Source organism: Diachasma alloeum, unplaced genomic scaffold (assembly GCF_001412515.2).
Source record: "Diachasma alloeum isolate Michigan unplaced genomic scaffold, Dall2.0 Dall_scaffold_00553, whole genome shotgun sequence".
NCBI lineage: Eukaryota > Metazoa > Arthropoda > Insecta > Hymenoptera > Braconidae > Diachasma > Diachasma alloeum.
In genome coordinates this window covers 152,121-177,714 of record NW_021680685.1, presented here as the reverse complement: position 1 = coordinate 177,714, position 25,594 = coordinate 152,121, and the positions used below count along the sequence as shown (strand labels likewise).

The 25,594-nt window shown below is 44.5% G+C and overlaps 1 protein-coding gene and 1 non-coding gene across 2 annotated transcripts in view; both read left to right on the top strand.

Annotated features, from left to right (window-relative positions):
• Positions 1 to 25,594, top strand: part of LOC107043192 (RNA-binding protein 7) — a 120,186-nt gene that overhangs the window by 11,030 nt on the left and 83,562 nt on the right. The window lies entirely within an intron of this gene.
• Positions 22,178 to 22,249, top strand: Trnae-cuc. The gene has a single exon. It is a non-coding gene; the product is annotated as a tRNA-Glu (tRNA).

The window sequence follows — 25,594 nt, the reverse complement described above, 5'->3', positions numbered from 1 at the left end:
CCCCCCCCCCCCCGTATTTTTTCAGTAAAAATTCGCTATCTCCTTTAGTTTTGGTGATATTTTTGAACAACTCACCGACTAATTTTTTTTGGTTGTGAATTCTCAATTCACACCCCTCTCCGCCAATTTTCAATAAATATTCGCCATTTCCCTTAGTTTCGGAGATATTTTTGAAAAACTCACTGACTCAATCATTTTGGTTTTGGATTCTCAAAGCACAATCCCTCCCCTCAAATTTGCAGTAAAAATTCGCCATCTCCCTCAGTTTTGGAGATATTTTCGAAAAACTTGCCGACTAAATTGTTTTGGTTGTGGATTCTCAATACACAACTCACTCTACCCCCCCCCCTCGCCAAATTTTCAGTAAAAATTCGCTATTTCCCTTAGTTTCGGAAATATCTTTAAAAAAATCACCGACTCAATTTTTTTGGTTGTGGATTTTCAAAGCGCAACCTCTCCCCCTCCACCAAATTTTCAGTGAAAATTCGTTATCTCCCTTAGCTTCGGAGATATCTTTGAAAAATTCACCGACTCTATTTTTTGATTTTGGATTCTTAAAGCGCTACCCCTCCCCCGCAATTTTGAGTAAAAATTCGCTTTCTCCCTTAGTTTCCGAGATATCTGTAAAAAAATCACCGATTCAACTCCTTTGGTTGTGAATTGTCAATGCACATTTCCCCCCCTCTGTCCCGTTTTGCAAAATCCCTTCTCGCCAATTTCCGGTTTCGATTTTCAGGAATTTAGTAACTTCGAAATCAACATTTATAATTTGTCATTACCTGTGTAATTACATAATTGATAGGTTTCATTGATGATTACTCGAGAAATTGAATAATTCAACATTTTGATTAATCGTTGAACAATCAACAATTGAAGAATAATCAGTAACACTGATTAATGACTGAATTGGATAACTTCGAATTTGAGTTGATGATTGAATCAGTAACAGAAAATGGTCGCATAATCATTACTCATTTCTCAAGTAAATTTGTATTATTAAAACTCAATTACCGATTATCCAAAAAAGTGAAAAATTCATATTTCATTCGAACTGCCAAGCAAGTAATAAAAAATGGTTGAATATAAAATACCGATCAAAAAATAATAGTCAATTCTATATTTACATTTATAATTACTGAAATAATTTGGAATTTTTAATGACGATTACTCAATGACAATGTAATGGATATTCACAGCGATTCAGTTATTGATTACTTATGTAATCTGTCATAAGTGCGTTGAGTTATTCATTTTCCAATTAGTAGAAAAATTTCACATTCAATTACTTGAGTGACTGAGTAATAGAGTAATGGTAATTTCAAATTACAATTGTTTCGAACCCTGTGGCTGACAGCTGTGAGCGCCGCCATCTTGGAAGTACATTGCGGTCCAGGGAGAGGGATCCAAGCATTACGGCGGCTATCAGACCTGTCAACTTATCGTATTTATCCTTCTCACACCACCCTCAACTTGTTCCATAACACTTTCGTGGTGTTAAGGATTTGGTGGTGACCACTTTTGAGCTTCAGAATTCACCAAATGACGAGAATTTATGGAGCTCAGATTTGGCCGCATTTCGATAGTTTTTTTACCCTCGTGCCCTCTTAAATTTCACTTTTCCTCAATATCACAAAAAATACTGCACCGATTCTAAAATTTTCTTTTCAAAATACTCGTCTCGATGGCCTCTATCTAAATATATTCTATATAATATATATTCTTAGAATATATACTCTCTATATTCTAAGTCCCTCAGAATATATAGACTCTTTAATACTGTGACCTTTTCCTTAATTTATGTTAGTAATAATGTGGATGAAATGAGGATCTGGGAAATTAAAGAAAGAGGACAAATAAGGGATATTCTAAGAAAATCAACTGTATTTCCTTTAATTACAAATTAGATCGTCAAGAGACGTTAATGATGCCTTTTCATGAGATCTAGGGGAGTGGGGGAGGCCAGGCAACTTTTGTTGCCTGGGAAAACAAAAGGGAAGAAGCTAGTCGTGTCTAGGGAATTGTAAATAAGATCAATGAAATCATAATTAATCCGATTGAACACTAAGGGGAATATTCAAAATAAAGTGTAGGCCCACCGTTGGGGGTAAATATTTGGGGAACACGGGAATAATGGGAAAATGAGAAGATAACTCGTACTCACGACCACGGGGGTGCAACTCGGGGACTTCCGGGCGGCACAACAAAATCCTCAATAATTCCAGAGGGTTTTTCTCCAGGGTTTGAGCCTCCGCTCCAACTGGACGACTCCTGGATTCCAATTCCAGTGGCTGAGAGGTGCACTAGGATGCACGCAATTTTCCCCGTTTATTAATACTTCTCCAAATACAAAATTACCGAGCTTCTCGGGGAATACTTTTCGGGGCACGTGGGAACACTCGAGGCGGCTGTGTTACGAGTGACTCCTTTCTTCTCTTCTTCCTCTTCTCGTTCGTCGCGCTTTCTTCACATTTCTCCGTATTCCTCCGTTTCCTTCATTCGTCAGATTTCGTACTTGATCGTCACCTGAGTTAGATCTCTTCGGGGGGCCAGGGGATATTACACAGGAGCGTAGTCACCTGGGCTGCTGATGATGCGTGTTTTTGAGGGGTGTCTGTGGGTATTCTTCCAGGGGGTACATGTTTTGGTCAGTCAAGGTCATGGACCGGGTCATTGACTTCTTTCGGGTGGTCTCGTCTGTTTCCCGGGGGAAAGGTAAGGGGGAGGGGGGCGAGGGGAAATATTGGGGAGATAAGGTGGCCAACGGTGGCGGGAATCTAATATTAGGGGGCTGCGTGTGTTGGGGAAAAAATATGAAGCAAAAATAATGAAAAATAAATAAATGCGTTTCGTCACAATACATAGTTTAGAGATATTTCTGTTTTTTATAAAAAATCTTTTACGCACGACAACTTGGAAAAAACCAGCAGTTGACCGCTCCTATATTGCAGAAGGCATGTGACTGTTACTGTTGAAAATCATCCTTCAGTCGGGCTAAATGTCGAATTTTGCTCGCTCGGAAACCTTCGGGCATCGACGAACACGCACGAGGACGATCGTGCGTGTCGTATCTTTAGTGAAGGCAGGTGTGTAAGTCTCAACGATGTGTTTAGCGGAGATGAGCTCAGTGAGTCGGCCCGATGTTCTCAACGCTGCTATCGGAGTAGTTTGGTATGAGGTTACTTTCTTCTATCCCTCATGCGTGAATATCGCTGCGAACCTAGCGGGTGAGGTTTCCATCCGCGTTAGCCCGAGTGGTCGAGATGCGATGTAGGTGCGATGAGACTGCGGGGGAGGTTATCATCCTCGTTGGCCCGTGCCGCGCGTGCGGTGTCCATTCTCGCTGTGTATGCCTCGTACCAGCGGAGTACTCGATGAATCTTGGTGGTAGAGGTGAAAGCTGCCTGTGTGGTGTGTGGACTATTTGTAAGAACAGGGTAGCAAAGTCGAAATGTTGACATCCGATGCACTCCCCATTTGTATCGCATATGTTGAACGGGAGAAATTCTACCGTTGACACGGCGCGATTCAGACAATCACAAAATAATTGAAAGGAAATTATTACCAACGGAGATTAAATGCTAGATCATTTCCAACAGTGGTTGCCCTCTGAAGAAAGTCGTTAGAAGTCTTTATTGTAGCACTAACACAGCACAACGTTCATTGGGTGCTCCACAATGTGTTAGCGGGTGCGAGAGGGACAACACTACACTCGGTACATGTGCACTGGGCGGCGGTAGTTAGCGAGGCTGGAATCACACACGCACTAATAAACTGAACCGCGTTGCCAGGCGACTGGTGTGTCTGATTTGCGTGCGCACTGAAGCTGTGCGTGCGCAGCATGTTGGAGAAGACGTCCGACTATCGATTTTCGGAGGACGCCATTTTCGCACAGGAGAAAGACCACGTGGAGAAAATTGAATTAAGTCTTTTCTTCCACAGGGTATCACTGCACTGAGATTTACGTACACTGGCGAGGTGTTGCGGCGCGGGGGCTTTTAGCGAACGCGTTTGGTGACCGAAATTATTTATTTAATGCGTTGAACAAAGCTAGACTCTTCCCGGCTAAAGGCACGCGCACTCGTTTCACTTGTTGTACCCGCGCTTCCCTTTGATGTTGAGTGAGAAACTGCCTCTCATACAGTTTTCCGCAGTATATACGCTGGTGTCAGTCGGTCGATGGAGATCGGTGTATTCTTCCCAAACCTTGAACCAGATGACGAAATATTTGTCGTGGCAACTGATGACGCGAAATCGGCCGTGTATGGTGGTCGGTATGCCATTCGCACGTGGTTGTCGCGAACGAAAACATGCGTAGACATTGATAAGTCCTTGAAGATGAACGTTGAACGTGTACCATGGTGTGCAGCTGGAACAGGCGCGATTGTACGACAATGTTCGCGTAGATTTCTCACCATTTCCGGTGCTGCCGTTTGTTGGTTTGCTGGCACGAGGAACTCTCCGGGTAGATGGATAGGTTCTCCATACGTTAGCTCGGCAGGAGTCTTTTGAAGGTCGTCCTTCTATGCGGATCTCAATCCTAAAAGTACCAGGGGAAGTGCGTCGAACCAAGCTCCGCCGTGACATCGCAGTGCTGCTTTTAGTTGGCGATGTAGCCTCTCAACTAAACCATTTGATTGAGGGTGAAAAGGCGTTGTCGTGATCCTCTTGGTGCCTAGGATTCGCGTCAGCTCCTTGAAGGTGTCTGACAAGAATTGACCACCTTGATCAGACGAAATTCTCAGAGGTATTCCGAAGCGGGCGATCCAGTGGTAGATAATCGCGTTAACTACTGTAGGCAATTTCGCATCAATCAATGGAACTGCTCTTCTGGATACCGTGTGAATCGATCGACGATGGTCACCAGCGCAAACACGAGCTGTGTCCTTTTGAGGCAGGAAGAGAGATAAGATCGACGTGTATGTGTTAGAAATGTCGCGATGGTGTCTCGATTTCAGCTATTGGTGTAACCGCGTGTCGCGTGACTTTGTTTTTCTGACATTCCGGTATTGTCTAGTGAGTATTTTTATTGCATATAAAACATACAATTTGAGGTTACTGTGTAGGCTACCTGGACCCTCCACAGCACCCGATACAATCCATCTCAGATATTACATAGTTTTATTCGGTTACAAACATCATTAGAAGCCCCCCCAGAAGTAATAAGTCATGACCCCCCTCAACCTCTCCCCCTCTTCCCTCCCCCCGCTGCCCGCATCCACCCCCCAGCTTCATGGCACCTTCTCAGGACGACTTTAGCCGTCGCTGTTGCTACACTGTAAGAGCTCCTGCTCAAACAGTTCTTCCATCCCCTCTGCGAGACTCCAAGCTGCCCAACAATTCCCTTCACCCTCACCAATTCCGCCGTCTCTGCCACCTCAGCGAAGCATCCCAGAACCAGAACGCTTAGCTCGACATCACATCCGTGCGTACGCTTCAGCACGTTGACCAAGTTCTCAACCCTATGCACCTCACCCATATTCTCCGGGATGACATGTGCCTCGGAGTTGGTCTCATATCTCGTCCTCTTGAGCTTTTCCTGGTTCTCTAGGTTCTGCAGGTGCGCCACGGAGACCTCGATGACATAAACCTTCCTTGGGTTCGATGTTATTATCACCAAATCAGGCTTATAGTGGTACAACTGCACGTCAACCGCACAATACCCACCAGCCCTGATCTGAATGTGCCCTCCCACCCTCTCCGTATCATAACTCACATTGAGGGTAGTAGACCCAAACTTCAGGCTCTCCCGCACTCCTTTAGGCGCCCCTGACCCCGCCAAAACCTCTCTGAGCAACCAATATACGACGAAATCATGCCTGTGGGTATAATCCGGCACTACACACGCCGAAGAAACGTGATAGGCATTCTCAATAACCCCACAGCCCCTCGGACACATCCTCCTGAAATCCGGGATACATCCCAGCTCCGGAATCTGATCCTCCATCGCCGCAATCAGGATCTTAACTGCCCAGACTTCTAGCTGCCGTGACCTCAACACGGGACAACACACAGCCTTCCCATCCTTCTTCAAATTGGCCAGGGTTCTAGCATACGTTAGACTCTTCATCCTTCGATACAAGTGGTATTCCTCCTGCTTCGCTTCAATCCCCTTAGCTGCCCTCCTACACACAGACATGACCGCTTCAGGTCCCAATTCTTCATTGCCAGTTGTCTTAGGTGGGATCTCCNCTCCTGCTTCGCTTCAATCCCCTTAGCTGCCCTCCTACACACAGACATGACCGCTTCAGGTCCCAATTCTTCATTGCCAGTTATCTTAGGTGGGATCTCCACTCCGTACTTGACCAGAATCCGCCTAGCGTCCGTTATCGGATTCCTCCACCCCTTACTAGCCAGCCGACCAAATTGTACCTTCGCCAATCGCATGTCTGGATGCAGTTGGAGATACACCCCTCGACGCACCTGTTGCTGCTCTACATATTCCTCAATTGACATCATCCCAAGTCCCCCCCAGTCAGAAGCCAGATAAACTCCTGCCGTTGTGGTAGAGTACCCCTTCAGGCCCTCCTCCACAAGGATCTTCCTGACGGCAGTGTCCAGCCGCCTGCACTTCAGCAGAGATGTTCGTTGCTGCTCATCCGGGTAGAGATTTCCCAGGATGTATGTTGCTGCGGGCACAACTGAGTTATACCCAGGTACTTGTATCCCTCCCTAATCTCCGGGAGAAACAGCTCCTCATCCTGCACCGCCTCATTCCTCAGCTCTTCAACCTCATCCCTACCTCCCGGCTGCTGTTCTTGACCTCGATGCTCTTCTCCTGGCCGCACTGCAAATACTCCACACTTGGTGTTATTGAGACTGAGACCCATCTCCTTAGCAGCATCAATCAACACTCTAGTGATGACATCTATCCCCTCCTGGGACTGAGCATGACACTTGATGTCATCCATGAATGCTAGAACCATGTGCTTACCCTTCGTAACAGCATTTATCCCCCCATTCCTCTTCAAACTGTCCAGAATACCGGCAGTTATCAGAATGAACAACAGAGGACTTACTCTGGGGAGATTTTGTGGATCTAACCAGGAGTTTGGATGAGATTTTGAGTTCAATTCACGTATTGCCGTATGCTTTTCGTAACCGTCCGGCGTTGTGCCGCAGAATTCTTTTGAAAATTATTGGGAAGTTCGGTTTACTTTTTTTTGCAGAATTATGGGAATTTTGCGTTGTGATCGTGGTAGGGTACGTGTAGTAGATTTGGTTGTTCGGTGTCCTATAATCTCGAGTCCGTTTCTTTTCTTTATTTTCTTGCGTTTTACGCTTAATGGTGAGAATTTTGCTGGTTAACATGAGAAATATTAATTAGGATTTTCCTGTTTGATTCGAACGCTTGTGCATGTTAGATTTCACAGGATTCATTTCATATTTAGCTTTAGATCGTGGTGTTGACGAGAATCAATTCTTCGGATTGGAGTTTGCATTAGTTAATCATCGATTTCTCTGGCTCTTTGTCTGGTCGATAATCGTTGAGTTGAAGCATATATTTTGTTGTATGATTATTCAATTTTTTGCTCTTACTCTTACAAGGAATACTAGGGAGGTGTTCCCCTCTGATTTTGATCAAACTCATATATGTTGTAGAGGACTCAAAACTAAAAGACACGTATTTTTTTTATCGGCTAATACACGGCTTTAGGGGGGGAAACCATGGTCTGAAGGTGAACACTTTCGGGGGTCATTTTACAATCCCACTTATAAGGAGGGTGTTTTTACAAATGTTCATCACGGTAATGAATAGCTTGTGAGAAGTTATAAAAATCACAATTGATAGTTCCTCCGGGGGTTGAAATTGGCGGGGGGGGAAACTACCCCGTGAAAATTTTGTTTTCCAAAAAAAAATATGGCTCATAATTAAGGCCGGAAAGTTCCTTTACGGAAACGGTAGATTATGCGAAGTTGGCGTCAAATAGTCATTTCAAGTAAGCGATAAATAGGGCAGGAAAAAAAGTTGAAAAACATCCTTACATATTACATTAGAACATCCCTAAAGTTGAAAAATAACTCGAGGTTTTGCCCCAATACCGTAAAGAAAGCCTAGACTCATCCCGAAAGTTAAAAAAGAACTCTCGGTTTGCCCCCAAGACCCTAAAGAAAACAGAGACTCATCCCGAAAGTTGAAAAAGAACTCTCGGTTTTCACCAAAAACCCTAAAGGAACCCTAGACTCATCCCGAAAGTTAAAAAAGAACTCTCGGTTTTGCCCCAAGACCCTAAAGAAAGCCTAGACCTATTCCTAAAGTTAAAAAAGAACTCTTGGTTTGGCTCCCAAGACCTCAGAAAATATAGAAAAACTAGGTTACGGGCTCATTCCAACTGTAGTAAATCCCGAGACATACTTTAGGTTTACGGGAAAAACCTAGAATCCCAACTCTCGGGTGGGTCCGTCAGGCCTCTCCGAGGTTCCTGATTTTTTTGTAGCATCGTGGGGTACCCTCAAATTTATTCCAATAACCAAATCTCTGCAGGCTCCATTTACTCGATCAAATTTTTTTTTCCGCTAAAAACTCGACAATTTTCTACCTGATTCGAGTATTTTTCCCACTTGAATCTAGTATTTGTCCTACTTGAATCAAATATCTTCCTACTCAGATCATGTCACAGTACTCGAATCAAATTGAAATTGGTTTTTTTATAGAACTTTTTCTATTGGAATATTTTCTATAGAAATTTCTCGAGATAAAATTTCTAAGTTTTTTCATCATACCTTGTTTATTCGNATCCCGAAAGTTGAAAAAGAACTCTCGGTTTTCACCAAAAACCCTAAAGGAACCCTAGACTCATCCCGAAAGTTAAAAAAGAACTCTCGGTTTTGCCCCAAGACCCTAAAGAAAGCCTAGACCTATTCCTAAAGTTAAAAAAGAACTCTTGGTTTGGCTCCCAAGACCTCAGAAAATATAGAAAAACTAGGTTACGGGCTCATTCCAACTGTAGTAAATCCCGAGACATACTTTAGGTTTACGGGAAAAACCTAGAATCCCAACTCTCGGGTGGGTCCGTCAGGCCTCTCCGAGGTTCCTGATTTTTTTGTAGCATCGTGGGGTACCCTCAAATTTATTCCAATAACCAAATCTCTGCAGGCTCCATTTACTCGATCAAATTTTTTTTTCCGCTAAAAACTCGACAATTTTCTACCTGATTCGAGTATTTTTCCCACTTGAATCTAGTATTTGTCCTACTTGAATCAAATATCTTCCTACTCAGATCATGTCACAGTACTCGAATCAAATTGAAATTGGTTTTTTTATAGAACTTTTTCTATTGGAATATTTTCTATAGAAATTTCTCGAGATAAAATTTCTAAGTTTTTTCATCATACCTTGTTTATTCGTTTCTTATTTGAAAAAAAAGTAAAAAAAAAACTTCAAAAATTTATTTCGAGAAAATCCTATAGAAAATGTCCCAATAGAAAAAGTTGTATAGAAAAACCAATTTTCTATTGATTTTTTTTTACGAAATATTTTCAATAGCAACGGCAAAAAACTAATAGAATTTCCAATAGAAGTTCAATAGAATTCCTTTGCGAATTTGCTCTGTTTTTCTATTAAATTTTTTCGTATGTGCATAGTTAATCCAGAGTCAACTCTAGGTGTATAGACAAAACCCAGAGAAAAGAGAGAGAAACTCGGGAAAATGCCTGGAAAGTTGAGTCTGGGTAATCTCTGGGAAGATGAGTCTGGGTTAACTCTCCGTTTGATCCATCAGGATATTCTTCTGGTTCTCTGTGGTTTTCATCAGAAACATTCTATATGAATGTATAGAAAAAATGGATTGGTGTATCCAACTTATTTATGGAAATTTCTACACAAAAATTCCTCGTCGTTAATTTTCCAAGTTTTGCTTCAATTCATTTTTCTATTTTTATCTATCAGTGAAAGATAGCCAAAATGTTCAGCAGATTGATTCAATCCGGAAAGTCGATTTGATTCGAGTACTGTGGCTTGATCTAAGTAGGAAGATACTTGATTCAAATAGGACAAACACTAGATTTAAGTGGGAAAAATACTCGAATCAGGTAGAAAATTTTCGAGTTTTGCAGCGGAAAAAAAAATTCCACGGAGTAAATGGAGCCTACAGAGATTTGGTTATTGGAATAAATTTGGGGGCACCCCACGATGCTACAAAAAAATCAGGAACCCCGGAGAGGCCTGACGCACCAACCCGACAGTTGGGATTCTAGGTTTTACCCGTAAACCTAGAGTATGTCTCGGGATTTACTAGAGTTGGAATGAGCTCGTAATCTAGAGTTTTTCTATGTTTTCTCTGAGGTCTTGGGGGGTAAAACCAAGAGTTCCTGTTCAACTTTAGGAATGGGTCCAGGCTTTCTTAGGGTCTTGGGGCAAAACCGAGAGTTATTTTTTAACTTTAGGGATGAGTCCCGGTTTTCTTTAGGGTCTTGGGGGCAAAACCGAGAGTTATTTTTCAACTTTCGGGATGAGTCTAGGCTTTCTTTCAGGTCTTGGAGCAAAACTGAGTTATTTTTTAACTTTAGGGATGAGTCCCGGTTTTCTTTAGTGTCTTGGGGGCAAAACCGAGAGTTATTTTTCAACTTCAGGGATGAGTCTAGGTTTTCTTGAGGGTCTTGGGGGCAAAACCGAGTTTTTTTTCAACTTTCGGGATGAGTCTAGGCTTTCTTTAGGGTCTTGAGGCAAAACCGAGAGTCATTTTGTAACTTTCGGGATGAGTCTAGGTTTTCTTAGGGTCTTGGGGCAAAACCGAGAGTTATTTTTTGACTTTCGGGATGAGTCTAGGTTTTCTTTACGGTTCTGGGGGAAAAGCGAGAGTTCTTTTTGAACTTTAGGGATGAGTCTAGGTTTTCTTTAGGGTCTTGGGGCAAAACCGAGAGTTATTTTTTAACTTGAGGGATGAGTCTATGTTTTCTCTGAGGTCTTGCGGACCAACCCGAGTTATTTTTCAACTTTAGGGATGGGTCTAGGCTGTCTTTAGAGTCTTGGGGAAAAACCGTGGGTTGTTTTCCAATTTTAGGGGTGAGTCCAGACTTTCGTTAGGATCTTAGGGCAAAACCGAGAGTTATTTTTTAACTTTAGGGATGAGTCTAGGTTTTCTTTAGGGTGTTGGGGGCAAAACCGTGAGTTTTTTTTAACTCTCGGGATGAGTCTGGAGAGTTCTTTTTCAACTTTTGGGATGAGTCTAGGCTTTCTTTAGGGTCTTGGGGCAAAACCGAGAGTCATTTTGTAACTTTCGGGATGAGTCTAGGCTTTCTTAGGGTCTTGGGGTAAAACCGAGAGGTATTTTTTAACTTCAGGGAGGAGTCTAGGTTTTCTTTAGGGTCTTGAGGGCCGAACCGAGAGTTATTTTTTAACTTTAGCGATTATTCTATGTTATCTCTGAGGTATTGGGGCAAAACCGAGAGTTATTCTTTAACTTTAGGGATGAGTCTAGTCTTTCTTTAGTCTTGGGGCAAAACCGAGGTTTATTTTGTAACTTTCGGGATGAGCCTAGGCTTTCTTTAGGGTTTTGGGTGAAAACCGAGAGTTCTTTTCCAACTTTAGGGATGTTCTAATGTAAGATGTAAGGATGTTTTTCAACTTTTTTTCCCTCCCTATTTATCGCTCACTTCAAATCACTATTTGACGCCAACTTCGCCTGACCTACCGTTTCCGTAAAGGAACTGTCCCGGCCTTACTCATAATTTAATTTATGGAGCGCCGTGCAATAAGTCGAGTTGATCGCTCAAAACTGGACTTTTGCACAACTTGACATAATAGTACATTAGAGTACAAGGACACAAATTTTGTTTTCAACGAATGTGTGTACAGACCTCGCCTTCGGCTCGGCCTGTAAAATACACATTCGTTGAAAACGGAATTTGTTCCCTTGTACTCTAATGTACTAAAAACCAATTGCATTTGGAAGAGCATGGAAAATTGCAGAATACCTGTTTTTGCATTTTCCCCGGAACTGAAGTTTTCTGGGGTGAAAAAAATAATTTCTCGGAAATATCACCCATCACAGTGGTGAAGTTTTTTTATCCATTTCATCAATGTAATATATAGCTGGTGAGAAATTATGAAAATCATAATTGATAGTTCATCCGGCGATTGAAATTTGAGGGGTAAACTACCCTTATAAATATTTTGTTTAAAAAAAAACTATGGCTCCGAATTTTATAAAATAATTTGCGTTTGAAAGAACATGGAAAAATTGCAGAATACGTGTTTCTGGATTTTCACCAGACCTAAAATTTTCTAGGATTAAAAAAAATGATTTCTAGGAAATATCACCCATCACATTGGTGGAGTTATTTATTTATTCCATCGAAGTTGAAAATATCTTGTGAGCGATTATGAAAGTGACGATTGATAGTTCCTCTGGAGGTTGAAATTTGAAGGGGAGGGGGGGAAACTACCCCTGTGAAAATATTGAAAAAAAAAATTATAGTTCAGGATTTCATGAAAATGATTGCATTGGGAAAAATATGGGAAAATGCGGAATACCTTTTTTTTTATTTTCCCCGGAACTCAAATTTTCTGGGATAGAAGAAATCATTTCTGGGAGAACTGTGAGTTGGCCAAAGGATTTAGTATTTATTGTAGAAACTCATTGCGTCCTTCTCAATCGAGCCTTTATTTCTTTGGCATTTTCCTGTGGTTGCCCATATATATATTTTATTATGGATTATAATCGATACAGAAATGATATTCATTAAAAAAATGGTACAGGCAGAGAGACTTTCTGCACCACGAGCATCTAACTACTGGAACATTAGAACAACTATCAACGTCACATTGTGGATTAAAAGATTGACCAAATGCAAAATCAACAGGATTATCATATTCCTCTGGTCTTTTAGCAATTTAACCACTTTGGAACCAAGCATAACGGAATAGATTTTGATACCTTGGTGACGATAATTGATTATCAGCTAGAGATTGCAATTTTATTACATTATTTCGTGAATGTAATTTGATGTCATGATTCAAGAGAACGCCCGTATCTGAAAAATGATGGACATAATTTTTCCAAATTCTGAAACCGTATACATCAAGAGGTTGAATTTTTCCGGTGGTCCCTTTCGGAATCAGCATAGTTAATAATTCTTTATTCCAAGGAGTTGCCTCTTCTACCACTCGAGAGCAATGTCCACTCCATGAATCCATCAACAGTAGACTTTTTGGTCCCACGTGTAGAAAGAATACTTCTTCCAACCAAATTTTGAAGTGCTCGGGAATGTTTGGAATATGATGAACATTGCAATCAGTGTAAATAACTTGTCACATCTTGTTATACATTAAAAATATCATCTTACCAGAAGTCAGTTTTCCCGATTTTGAAGCCGTTACATAAACATTTGAAGGTCTGAATAGATTTTCCTGGACCCTTGGCCCAAACGTTCCGGAGGGTTCCTTGTAAACAATGAAAACAGGTGACAATAATTTTCCATCAGCAGATATCGTGGGTTGTATCATATAACTGTGTGTCGTTGATGTTATAGACTGTACAATGCACGAGACTTTTTTAGACCCCTTGTCCACCAAAGTTCGTCCCGACTGCGTTTCCAATTGAAAACCACTTTGATCAGAATTATAGATGTTTTTCGAGCCATCCATTTCAAAATATGGTTTGATTTTTTGCAGGAATTCATCCGATATTTTTTGTAAATCTTTTTGATTTTCCATTGTTTTATGCGTCACGAATTTAGTAATCTTGCGAGATGTAATACAATGAGCTCTTTTGAAGTGATGCAGCCACCACGGGGAGGCCTTGAAACGAATATCCTTATTTCCAATATCTTTCTGGGCTTGCAGAGCCCATCTTCGTAGGTCTGCATCATGAACAATTAGCCGCGCATCAATAGCATTCTTCATATTTCTCAATGTATCCTCTGATATACGCTTCAACTTCTCCATGTAAGTTCCTCCTTTATTCGCTTGATGCGCCCAGCGATGTAATTGTTGGACGGATTTCACTTTTTTGAATCTATTGGAAACAGTGTTTAGAGAAAGATTTTTCTTGATTTTCGCACTTTTTTCTTATATTCATAGCATATAGATTCGTCATCACCCGAACAACTATCAGGTGATTCTTTAAGACGCGGTTGGAATTCTGTATCCTCAATTGGTATCATTTCGATATCTTTATACGGTCTTGAAAATCGAGAGTGGATTCTTCAATCATTTCCACACCATTATATTCCTCCATAGTTTCTTTCAATAGCTTCTCGAAATTAGTTGGCAATTCTCGTTCTTCATTACTTATAGGAGTTTCCACAAGATTCATCACTCCAAATGTTGCCACGAGGAGCTCAATAAAGTTTACAGGATTAAATCTCATGGTGAAAACAATTGGAGATATACAATTAGAAAGAGAATGTTTTCCCGTGATATGTTTATGTAGACTGAAAACTGTCTGAAACGGATGAGAACAAAATGGCAGTAATATTCGGGGTTATCAGTAATGCATGATTACTAAACTGATATGCTATTTTTGGGTATAGGTGACGTTCGCATGAATATTGTTACTTTGTTTGGATTTATTATCGCTTTCAGCAGTGTGTCAACACCACATATAGTATAATGATGAATCACCTCATGGAACCATTACCTACCTTTCCCAGACACAAAAATTATAAAAGAACTTTTCTAGCTCATATGATTGTCCTCGTCTTCGGCTCGGGTTGCAAACTCATATTCGTCAGAAATAGGGCTGCGTACGATACTGGGACTAGTCTCTGTCTCGTCTCAAAACCCGAGACGATACCGCCGGGGAACTAAGAGTCTCGCCGAGACCTTCAACATGAGTCGCGGTTTTTTTTAATTTCCCGACGCGAAGGGAAGAAGATATTGTAATGACCCCGAAAATCAAATAGGGAGTTTCCATGATTTATTCACGTTTCTTGACGTTTCGAATCATCCTGACAAATTTTCAAAGACATGTTTGTGTGTACGTAGGGGAGGGTAGTACAAAACGGACCGCTGACAGAAAATTGCCAATTTCTGTTTTTTTGTACTCTTCTTCAGATCAAAAACACTAAATGTGTTGAATTAAAAGTTAGTTTCTTGGAATATAACCATCACAGGGGTTTCATAGACAAGAAATTTCGTTGAATCGCAATTTGATCAGAGTTGCTAATCACCTCAAGCCACAAATAACTTCGAAAAATCAATATTTCCTAGGAATCTGTGTGTCTAAATGCAAAAGTGAGCAGCGTGACAGAAGCCATTAGACGGATTACATATGACTGCTACTCTCGTATTTTTTCCCCCTATTTTCATTTCTACCAATTTCATTGGTAGTAGGCTTCCGAATGGTTTTCAATGCTTGCTTTAAAAAAATTACACTCTATATCCATGATATATGGCTTCCTCAATTATCCTGAAGTTCAAATGAAAGGTGAAATATAGATGCGTCAATTTTTTTTTCTCAAGAATTTTGGGTGAATTGTACCATCTCCAGAACTATCAAATATATCGACCTAAAATTTGATATAGAAATGTTCCTTGACAATCCTACCTAGAAGCTAAAGTTTCAAAAGGTTTCCCTGACTTTTCCCCATGTCATAGTGCGCAAAAGTGAATTCCGACTAAAAACAAATATAAAAATCAGGCCCGGTCGCTCGCTCCTTCGTTGGGGTGTGAATGGTAGGGATTGGTGGAAATGGGTGCGATGCATTATGGGTCGAACCAATACCTTTCCGACCGATTCGTCTTTTTCTGTTCATTAGAAAAACAAGCAGGGGGCCGAGCCTATCCGACAGAAGGCATGTTACTTTACCGTTACTTTACGCGTTATTAGTCTTGATATTCCTTCATTTCTGCCAATTCCATTAGTAGTATGCTTCCGAATGGATCCGTTGCAATTCTATTTGAAAAAACTTCGATTGCAAGAGGAAAACATCATTCTCATGATAACCTTCCTTTGAAGTGGAGAGGTGTATAAGCATCCGGGGTTCTGATAGGAGTGGACTGTTATACTTCCCTAGGTACTCGTGGGAACAGAATGGAGCGAAATTTTAAAACAAAAACATGAGAAGATCAAGGAGGAATGAGCGGGCAGTATGCCCAACAAGCAGCACTTGATACAAGTGCGGAGATGATGAGGACGCAGGCATGGGATCGGCTTGACCAGCTGATCAACGACCTGTACAACTTCGCTAACCCGAAACCAAACGTCCGTCAGGAGATTAAAAGTAAGTTGGCGGCTATTGCAACTGCTTTTAGTAGACTGAAGGAGACAGAGATGGCTAAGCCAAGGTAAAAAAGCCCTCACCAACGTTTAACTGCGGCCATAGTGCGGACACCAGTAATGTCGTCCCACACTCGGACTTTTTCCGAAACGACGGTGCAGGACACCGAGGCGGAAGAACTGGAACAGTTAACGCCAAATTCCCGGGAAACAGTCACGGGGAGGCGGCGCAAGCGCACCTCTCCGGAAGCGGAGTCTGAAGCCACGAAGAAACGAAAGGAGCAGGTAGTACCACCGCCGCCCACTGCGGAACCGCAGCTTTCTAACAGGTCAGAGTGGCAGGAAGCTAAACCTAAGAAGAAGAAGAAGAAGAAGAAGCAGGTTACAGAGCAGTCTTCAAAGTAGGGGACACGAGCGGCAAGACCTGATGCACTCTTCATTCGCCCAAAGGACAAGGGGTCATACTCCGACATTCTTGAACGAATGAAGCAGGACGCGACTGCCCTGGAGACTTAACAATGCGTGGAGACGATCCGGAAGACGGCCACAGGAGACATGCTTAATATTCTCCCGAAGGAGCACTCCGAGAAGGTCCCCGGTCAGCAGGACGCCATCATTGAACTCCTCGGAGAGGAGGCGGATGTCCTCAGTAAAACACCGGAGGAAGATCTCGAGATCAAAGACCTCGAGGGGATGACAACGAAGGAAGAAATAATCGATGCGCTGAAGAAAGCCGCTGGAGAAGGTCCCGTAGTTTCCCTCAATGCGATCAAATCGCTACAAAAAACATACGGAGGTATCCAGACCACCTGGGTGAGACTCGCAGTGACAACGACTAAGAAAATCGTCGGCGAACACGGCAAGATCAAGATTGGGTGGATTAACTGTCGATTCAGAAGAGTGGAGAGACCCCTGAAGTGTTTCAAGTGATGGGACTTCGGCATCTTGCCAATAAGTGCAAAAGCGCAGTCGACCGCTTCAAAAACTGTATCAAATGCGGTGAGGAGGGTCATCTGGTTGTAAAATGCGAGAAAGACGCGAAATGCGTCCTCTGTGTCGCGAAGGGCCGCATGGACAACTGTGCTCACATTGCTGGCAGCGATAGACGCCCAACATACAAGCAGGCACTCCAGGCGCTGACCAAAAATCGACGATGAGAATATTTCAGCTTACCCTCAACCACTGTGAGGCTGCACACGACCTGCTCACACAATCGGTGCTGGAGCTGAAGCCCGATCTCGTAATGATTTCGGAGCCATACAAATATCTTCATGAGCAGCCATGGGAGACGGATACCACCGCCAAAGCTGTTATTTGGTCCTGCGGTAAATACCCCTTCCAGACTGGCGTCAATACAGCGCAGAGTGGCTTTGTGAGAGCTAAGCAGGGTGGAATCCACTTCTACAGCTCCTATGCTCCACCTAGCCTATCCATCGATGAGTTTGCAGACTTCATGGATCGATTAATCGAGGACGCGAAGCAGCACTTCCCCATAGCAATCGCTGGGGACTTCAACGCCTGGGCAGTCGACTTGGGTAGTAAGGGGACCAACACAAGAAGGCAAGCACTTCTGGAGGCCATGTCCATATTGGATATTGTCTTGCTAAATAGTGGTGATGCACCCAGATTCGCAAGAGGAGAGGCGAGCTCAATTGTGGATCTCACCTTCGTGAGCAGCAGCCTTGCAAAGGGAAACTACTCATGGAGAGTAACTGACATCTACAATGCAAGCGAATAACCTGCGATATATTGAGAAATACGTACTGACCGGAGGATCGGTCCAAAGCCCAAAAAGACCAATTGTATTAGCTGGCGAGTGAGCACCTTTGATTCTAGCGCTTATTAAATAGCCCTAGATAACCACCCTATAAGTGGTAGCAATGCCACCGAAAAGGCGCGCAGTCTCATGAGGAAGGTAACCGAAGCTTGCGATGCCACCATGACCAGGAAGCGGACAACAAACCTGCATCCACCGGTATACTGGTGGAATGATACCATCGCTACTCCCCGGAAGGAGTGCAATGCAGCCAGGAGATTGTCTCAGGCCGCAAGAGACCAAACTGGGAAGAGCTGGATCTGAGGTATAAGAGGGCACACCGGAAGCTCACTAAAGCCATCAAACGCAGCAACAAGCAATCCTGGAGCGAGCTTCCTACGGAGGTGGAGAGCGACCCGTGGGAGAGACCCTACAAGGTGGTGATGACACGACTCAAAAGTCAACCAATGCCATCGCCAACGTGTCCAGTACTTCTTAAAGAGATTGTGAAGGTGGTGTTCCCGCAACAACCGGAACTTCAACATACAGCCGAACGATGGAAGGAGTTGGTGGTCCTAGGAATCACCCTAGAAGAACTAATGGAAGCCTGCAACAGGGTGGGAAACACCAAGGCCCCTGGTCTCGATGGACTCCTCGACATCGCCCTGAAGGCAGCTATCCACACGAGGCCAGAGATGTTTTTGGATACGTACAACGAGTGCTTAAGAGAAGGTATCTTCCCTGCCATGTGGAAGCAGCAGAGGCTAGTGTTACTCCCAAAAGGGAAAAAACCACCGGACGACCCGTCATCGTACCGTCCGCTCTGCATGCTCGATACCGCTGGCAAAATCCTCGAGCGTATTGTCCATCAACGATTAGAAGCGGCCGTCGAACCCCTGTTGGCAGACAACCAATATGGCTTCCGGAAAGGCCGGCCCACTCTGGATGCGATCAGCATGGTCGTTGACACTGCCAAGAACGCGATCTCAGGAAAAATATGGCTGAATGGCATGAAAAAGTATTGCCTAGTGGCGAAACTAGACATCCAGAATGCTTTCAACTCGGCCAGGTGGGACTGTATAATGGAAGCTCTCAGGAAGTTTAATGTACCGGAATACTTGCGGAAAATGATAGGCAGCTATTTCACTGGAAGAGTCTTGAAGTACGCTACGGAGGATGGTTCTGAGGAGTACGGCGTCACCGGAGGTGTACCTCAAGGCTCGGTATTGGGTCCCTTGTTGTGTAACATCATGTATGACCGTCTACTGACGCTGAAACTGCCACGGAAAACTAAACTCGTAGCATTTGCGGATGGTGTAGCCGTAGTCATCGTGGGCAAATACCTGGAGGAGATCAGCCTCAGTTTCGACGTGACCTTCGAGACGATCTGTCGTTGAATGAACACTGTGGGACTGAGCCTAGCTGAACATAAGACCGAAGCCGTGCTGATCACTATCAGGAAGAAAATTGAGGCAATCACGCTGCAAGTCGGGTCCTGTGAAATCACCTCCCAGCCGTACATCCGATACCTGAGAGTGATGATCGATGCCCAACTTAATTTCAAGCAGCAAGCTGAGCACGTAGGAATTAAGGCTTCTGTAGACAAATCCAGTTTATCGCGCCTCATGCCCAACATAGGAGGTCCAAAACAGAAAAGACAAGCATTGCTGTCGTCAGTGATCACAGCAGTGCTCACCCACGGCATTTCCATCTGGGTGGACGCATTAAAGTTGCAGGAATCACGGCGCAGAATTGCACCAGTCTATCGACTGAGTGCCTTGCGAGTCGCGAGCGCTTATCGTACGGTGTCCGAAGACGTGGTGTGCGTTATAGCCGGGATGCTCCCTATAGAAATGTTGGCCGAAGAACGAAGGTCATTGTATCAACGGAGGAAATCTGAGCAAAGGTGGACCACTTGGCCTCACATGCTACAAGTGAGGCAGAGCTACAGACTCGACAGGTGACACACGTCACGACGCCAAAAGACGAAAGGAGTCAGAAGCAGGAGTGAGATCGCCACGAACAGCTTATTAGAGATCTGAACTCCCATGTAGCAGACAAGAATAAGCGAACCATAAATGAGGGCATCCGCCAGCTTGTTAGAAAGATTCAGGCTTCTGCTAGGCGACGTAGGTCGACGCACGAAGCCCAGGTAGAACGAATGGTGCCGATGAAAGTTGTACCCGATGAACCAAGGTCGAAAGAGGTGGAGATTCAAGAAGAGCAACAAGACCAGAAGAGCGAGGATCCTGGGACCAGCAAGAAGAGGAACCGTGATTCACCTGGAACGTATTCTGATACGCTCAAACGACCCAAGAAAGGGAAGACGCCGACCCCACCTAAGCGGGTCTCGAAACCAAGTCAGGAGGACAAGAAGAACAAGGATGAATCTGACATTGAGAACTCTGCGAAGGCCAAGCCTACCGACGGCAAACCCAACCAAGGCAGGACCAACCAAAATGAGACCGAAGTGGATAAGGGCTGGCAGAAGTGGAAACGTCGGAGAAAGAGAGGTGACCTGACCCCAAAGCTGCCACGGAGAAACCCGAGCCAAAGGCAAGCACAGAAGAAGCCGAAGGTCAGGCCAAACGCACTGATCATCCGTCTAACGGATAAAGCGAAGTACTCGGAGGTCTTGAGTCCCATAAAGAAGGAGATTCCTGCTGCAATAGTAGCTACGTGTGTCGATAAAATATGTAGAACGGCCTCAGGCGACCTACTTATCAACCTGTCTAAAGGAACAGAAAGGGAAAGCCAGGACCTGTAGAAAGCCGTTTCCAAGATTCTTGGATAATCGACAAAATTCCAGAACAAAGGCCCACAAGAAGAGCTCGAGATCAAAGACCTTGACGAGAAAATCTCGAAGGAAGACGTCCTCGATGCCTTGCGGAAGGCAGATGGCGACAGCAGTGAAATCACACTGGAGGCCATCATATCGCTGCGCCGGGTATATAGAGGAACGCAAGCTGCATTAGTGACACTTCCTGCGCCTGTCGTAAGGAGGATCTTAGACGAGCGAGGGAAGATTCGAATTGGCTGGGCCAACTGCCGCGTGGTGGCAGTGGTGAGACTCCTAAAATGCTTTAAATTTTGGCATTATGGATTACTCGCCACGAGGTGCAGGAGCGAGATCGACCGATCGAAATTCTGTGCCAAATGCGGCGAGGCAGGGCATAAAACCGCTGAGTGCGAGAAAACTGCCTGCCGCGTCCTGTGCGAAGGAAAAGACCCCAAGAAGAATAGTGCCCATATCGCTGGTAGTAGTAAATGCCCAGTCTCCCAGGAGGCACTCCGCGCTAAGCAATAGTGCGTGTTTTGCAGGTGAACCTCAACCTAAGTGAGACCGCATACGATCTGCTCATGCAGACGGTGCGAGAGCTGAAGGCGGACGTTGTGATTATTTCGGAGCCGTACAAACAACTGGACACTCAATCCTGGGTAGCCGATGCTAGTTCCAGGGCCGTCATTTGGTCTTGTGGACAGTATCCACTTCAGGGCAGTGCCAATAGGGGGGAAGCTGGTTTTGTGACAGCCAAGTTGGGTGGCATTTACTTCTATAGCTGTTATGCTCCACCCAGCCTCTCCCTTGATGCATTTACCGATTTTCTGGACCAACTGGTAGAGGATGCGAAGCAGTACTCCCCGGTGACAATCGCTGGAGACTTCAAATCCTGGGCAGTCGACTGGGGCAGCAAGGAGACCAATGGAAAAGGTCAAGCACTACTGGAGGTCATGTCTATGCTGGACATAGTCCTCCTGAACAGCGGTGATGAACCCACATTTGTAAGAGGCAAAGCCAGCTCCATCGTAGACCTCACTTTCGTGAGTGGTAACTTAATTACAGGGAACTGCTCATGGGAGGTGAGCGACACCTACACGGCCAGTGGTCATCGAACTTTACTATGCGAGGGAAAACCAAATCCCCCTGGTACACTCCCCTTGCCACTCGCACAGGTCTCGTCGTGCCATGACCCACCTGGATGACAATAGACCATCTCTTTGTCGCTGCCTTCAAGACGTCTCGAACTCCTGCCGTTACAGGCAAGACGTTGATCACCCTGATCAACTGATGGTGATGAATGGAGTCGTAGGCCTTGGAGAAATCGTACCAAGCCGAGTAATTGTATGGTCTATCACCCCTTGACGACTGAGTGGCCCTCAATCTCGCTGGCTGGGTATGCTCCATATCGATCAGCATGCCCTGTACAGTCCCCCACACCCTCGACCTTGCTAGTTGTTCTGTAGGAATTGCAGAATAACGAGTGGTATTGTCTAGTGGTTAGGATATCTGGCTCTCACACAGAAGGCCCGGGTTCGATTCCCGGTACCGGAACCAATGTAGGATTGGCGGTGGTGGTAGGTCGGGAAGGTAACGAATCAACTACGCAAGGCAACGGTTGCAAACTAGTAATTAGTTACTAGTTTGAACAGTAACAGTTTATTGTCGTGATATGAGTATGTACAGGATGAGTCGGTAGTATGAATATATATACAGACAAACTAACTAGCTAGTTGGGATTAGTTGGGTGTTCGTTCTGGTTTTTGCTTGAACGCGTGAGTCAGCGGTTTGTGGTCAGTGAAAATTATCACATGACGCCCTTCAAAGATGTGTCTGAAGTGCAGTACCGCTTCGTAGATCACCTGCAGTTCCCTGTCGTAAGCCGCGTATTTCTGCAAGGAAATCGTTAGTTTCCTGCTGAAGAATGCAAGCGGTTGCCAGGAATTACGGTGTTTCTGTTGTAAAACGGCTCCAATCGCGTGATCTGATGCGTCTGTGAAAATGGCCCACTCTGCTTCAATATTCGGATGAGACAACAGAGTGGCCTCTGCCAGAGCCTGTTTGCTGCGCGTGAAGGCTTTTTCAAGGGCTGAAGTCCAGGTTACTGGATGCTTTCCTTTAACGTTTGGATCCTGGGTTGCCGCGTTCAGTGGGGCGAGAATTTCTGCGGCTCCCTTGATGAACTTTCGGTAGAAATTTAAAGTACGGAGGTACCTGCGCAGTGCTTTTACAGTAGTAGGCCTCGTGAATTCGCGAATCGCGTTGACTCGATCTCTGGGACGCTTAATTCCCTGGGCGTTGATCTGGTTGCCCCAGGACTGATTTGGCGACATTTACTATCAATCCGTAGTCCTGTAGGCGTTGAAAAAGTATTCTCAGGTGTTCGCGATGTTGTTCTTCGTTGTCCGATGCTACCAAAATGTCATCTATGTATGGAAACAGAAATGGTAGATCGCGTGTCACTTCATCTATGAGGCGTTGAAAGGTTTAAGCCCCGTTCCTGAGGCCCAAAGTCATGTACGGAAATTCAAAAAGTCCAAAAGGCGTGATTATCGCGGTGTTTTGGATGTCCTCAGGTGCAACTGGAATTTGATTAAACGCTTTGACCACATCTATGGTAGAGAAAATTGTTTTGCCGTACAAGTTGGCAGCAAAATCCTTTAAATAACGAACAAGATACTTATCTGGTATAGTTCTGTCGTTGAGCGCGCGGTAATCTCCGCATGGTCTGCATTCGCCGTTCTTTTTCGGGGACAAATGGAGCGGAGATGACCAAGGCCTTTCACATCTCCTTGCAGTTCCCAGTTTTAACATGCTCGAAAATTCAGCATGCGTGATTTTGAGTTTATCTGGCGCCAAACGGCGCGCTCTGGAGGAGATAGGTAGTCCCGGTGTCGTTCTAATGTGGTGGAGAGTAGAGTGCTCCGTGTTTCTAAGCAGTCCCTCTGGTTTCGTTATTGCCGGGAATTCCTTCAAGGATGGACGCGTACGGTGAATATCCGTTGGTCTCGAGGAGCTTAACAGACAGTGCGCGGAAACGCGTAAACTGGCCATTCAATTTTAGGCCTGTTGAGCTGTCGATTAGGCACTCGCTCCTCAAATCCGGCAGCAGATTGGAGTGGTGCAGGAAATCAGCACCAATGATGGGTCTGCTGACGTCTGCTTCGACGAAACGCCACGTTATGTCTCTGCGGAGATCGAGATCGGGCGAGATGGACGGGTAGCCGTACATGTCGATGAGGGTGCCGTTGGCTGCGAAGAGTTGATAGCCGCTGGTGTTCCTTTGGTTTGCTGGCCGCCTGGACGGCGTGACAGAGACGTCTGAGCCTCTGTCTACTAGGTATCGGGTCCCAGCCGTTCTGTCGGTGATGAATAGACGGCGGGATTTCAAGTGAGAGACGACTTTCGCCACTATTGTCTCTCCCTGGAGTTTTCCTGAAACTTCCAACCGGACGAACAGTTACGCGCTCGATTACCAAATTTAAAATTGTACCAGCAGGTTGCGTTTGCCCGCAGACCTTGGTGTTCGACCTGCTATGCGGGCGGTTGTTGTCTCGCCCGCGGGATCGCGAGCGAGCACGTGAGCGTGGATGTGAGCGCGAGTTCTGTGCTTGCAGGGCTGCGACAGACGCGGTGAGTGCTGCCATCTGAGCTGCTAGCTGTGCGTTTTCCCCTGCACTCGACTTTGTTACCGCCGTAACAGTATCTGGGTGATAGACCTCGTGGATCTTGTCTGCGAGCTTTCCTAGGTCATAGATGTTTGCCTGGGGTTGGATCACCAGCCATGCTCGGGTGCTCTCCGGATGATGAGATAGCCAGTGTGCCATCAGGACTTCATCATCGATATCTGGAACTAAACTTTTCAAATGCTTTAGATATTGAGAGGGTAATCGATTTCCAATCGACTCCCGATCAAGTAATTCCATAAGATTTGCTTCCTTTCACTTTGTAAATCGAGCAATCAGCGTTTCTGAGAGCTTGGAAAGGTGCGACTTGATCGGAGGTAATAACTATCGTCAGCGTGCCGCCTGTTGTGGTAGACATCGTATCTCACGTTGTTGGTTTTAAACAAGAAGCTAGGATTATCCATTTTTAAAATTAAATTTCGAAGAGAAATAAAACTGTAATTATAAATGTGACGAAAAATGAAGGCGTTATAAGTCTATTTATCACCAACACAACACACGTCTCTCTGGGTGCTCAGCAATGTGTCGGTGCGAGGTTACTGTTCACTTGAATACGGCATTTTGTTTTGATTTTACCCAAACACTGAGAAATCAACGGTTGGCACTCGGATGCTTCGAACGTTCTAGAAGCTTCGAGATGCTGTGTTTAAAATTTTCATTGAGAAAAACCACACGGTGAAAATAATGTTTTATCAAGCACGTAAAATAAAATTGTACTTGCATTCGGGGTTATGCGGCACTGGAAAGCTAGCTGCGCGGGTGTTCACCAAGGATAGGATAAAACCGTTGCGAAGCGCGGATAAAACTTTCGAGCAAAAATGCACGCCACGCCGCGAGTTAATTTTTCCTGTCGATTAACGCGAATTTCCCTTATTTTGATCACGTCGGGGTCACCAATGTAATTGATGTCACCAATGGAATCGAGGTGTAGTCGGGAAGGTAACATCCACTAACAAATGTAATTAAACTAATAATTACAGATTTATTATCCGCGTCAATTTTAATACAAAGATGAAGAGAAAATAATATAATCCGATCAAGTGTGCGATACGAGCTGTACTCTTAGACTGACTTATATTCGCATGGAAAGTTGTCAGCGAGGCTGCCGAATATCCTTACGATTTGACGAATCAGAAAAGAATACGCGTGGCGTTGAAGGTGCGAGTGAGGCGGCAAATGCCTGTGCTCGTCGTTAGCCAGTGTTCGCGTGTTA